Here is a 2603-nt window from a genome sequence, read left to right as displayed (position 1 = left end):
TTTGGGGATCTATCACATAAACCAATAGGAAGCCAGAGAAATTTAGAGTGTCCAATCAGTCTGGGTCAAACAAAGAAAATTCGTCTCTGGGTCAACGTAGAAACAAAAATCTCCAACATTGACTGCTGGGGGTCTCTTCTGCCTCTCTCACATGATTTAACCCTTTACCAAACTGGACCGAAACCAGCACAGGAGGAAGTATTGGACCTGAGAGGGCAGCTGCTGTCCAGAACCAGCACCAGAATAGCCATCTGAACGGGTTGTGAATGTGATCTCAGAGGGCGCCATCTGCTGGAGGCAATAAAAGAACACAGCAGTATACATTTTAGGAAGTCCGCACAGGAATGAAGATTTACCATGACGAAGGGCTATTAGCACCCCAATAATCACCAGGACAGCAGGGTGATTAGGAGACTTCTATTAACACCCCAGGGCTGTTGTGAGACCCTCTGGAGGAGTAAGAAAAGAAGGGGGAGGGGTCCAACTAAACCCAAAGATTAACCTAAATCAGAGCTCCAACATGTGAAAGCTGGAGGTGAGGACAGAATAATGAATTTTAGTATATAGAGACACTCAGAAAGGAAGCTAGAGGATCAGATAGACCACTGCACCTGCAAAATTGTCAGGAATGGCAGCTTACTGGAACCAGGCCAATACCACTCAGCCTTCCTTGGGGTGGGGGGGGGGGGCTCAGGAAGGAGTTTCAGCAAGTTCTATAGATTGCTTTAAGAAAAAGCTGGATGATTTCTAGAAGCACAGAATATAACTGGGGATTAAGGATTTATAGATAACAGAGACTGCTGATCCAGGGAACATCCGATTGTCTCATGGGGTCAGGAAGGAATGTTTCCCCCTGTTGGAGCAAATTGTACCAGGGTTTTTTTTGCCTTCCTCAGGACCAGCTGTGTCCATAGGGTTTTATATTTGGGATATGTTTATTTTCCTAGTGGTTGGACTTGATGGATTTTTAGGTCTTTTTACAATCTATGTAAATTAATAAGAAGAAATCAAAGGAGCGACTGCAATACCACAGGCACCCGGCTGGAAGAGGCAGCCCAACTACTATGGAAGATCCATGCCAATCACCACCCGGTCCGTCCTGAAGTAACGAGGAGTCCGGTGGTCGCAGGGCAGTCCGGAGGATTGAGGAAGAATTGTCATTTCTCTTTTCCTGGCGACACCATGCAGCCTTTAGGATGGGGCAGTCATTGCTAAGTGCCCATCCTCCATGGGGTAAAGACATCTCAGATCTCCAATACCCATTCAGAGGAGAATTGTACACCAGCCGGGCAGATGCCACACAGTGCCCAGCCAATACGTCAGCCATTCTAATACATCCACAGAAGGGGTCAGATAATTACCCAGTGCCAGGTCCAACTCTGGATCCAAAACGTCCTCGTCCTCCACGGCCTCGTTCTCCCCTGAAACAGAAAATATTAGATTAGAGCAGATCGGCCCCTCATACCCTGCAATGGCAACAAGTTACCCCTCCTCGATAAAACATCAGTAATACCATGGGAATCCCCACCCCCGAGGTACCAAGGAGCACCCATGAGGATTCACTTGACACCTCTCCTAAATGCCAGGGGGAGCTCCAGGAAGCTGGCACAGAAACCCCCAGCAGCAGGTGTGGATTGGGGGGGGGGCACTGAACCAGGCGGGCACACTGGCCATTCCTACAGGTGAAGGCTCAATGGCCATTGGCTCTTACACTGCAGGCTCCGCCTCTTCCTGTACAGTCTCACTTCTCATGTACATACAAATAAGGAACCAATGAGAAAGAAAGCACAAGAACAAGGGGGCAGATAGACATGTAGGGTTAGGGCCACCATTAGATGTAAATGTATTTTGGGGCCACCATTAGATGGACATGTAGGGTTGGGACCACAATTAAATAGACATATAGGGTTGGAGCCATCATTAGATGGACATGTTGCATTGGGGAGACCATTAGATAGACATGTAGTTTTGGGGCAACCATTAGACAGACATGTAGGGTTGGGACCACCATTAGATGGACATGTAGGGATGGGGCCACCATTAGATGGACATGTGGGGTTGGGGCCACCATTAGATGGACATATAGGGTTGGGGCCACCATTAGATAGACATGTAGGGTTGGGGCAACCATTGGATGGACATGTACGGTTGGGGCTACCATAAGATGGACATGTAGGATTGGGGCCACCAATAGATTGACATGTAGGGTTGGGGCCACTCGTAGATGCACATGTAGGGTTGGGAGCACCTCTACATGGGCATGTAGGGTTGGGGCAACCATTAGATGGACATGTAGGGTTGGGACCACCATAGGATGGACATTTAGGATTGGGGCCACCATTAGATGGACATGTAGGGTTGGGGCCACCAATAGATGGACATGTAGGGTTGGGGCCACCCGTAGATGGACAAGTAGAGTTGGGGCCACCCGTAGATGGACATGTAGGGTTGGGGCCACCTGTAGATGGACATGTAGGGTTGAGGCAACCATTAGATGGACATGTAGCGTTGGGGCCATCATTAGATGAACATATAGGGTTGGAGCAACCATTACATAGACATATAGGGTTGGGGCTACCATTAGATGGACATATTGGCTTGAG

This window comes from Pyxicephalus adspersus, chromosome 12 (genome assembly GCF_032062135.1).
Source record: "Pyxicephalus adspersus chromosome 12, UCB_Pads_2.0, whole genome shotgun sequence".
Taxonomy (NCBI): domain Eukaryota; kingdom Metazoa; phylum Chordata; class Amphibia; order Anura; family Pyxicephalidae; genus Pyxicephalus; species Pyxicephalus adspersus.
The sequence above is the reverse complement of the archived record's forward strand: the minus strand, read 5'-3'. Positions refer to the sequence as shown.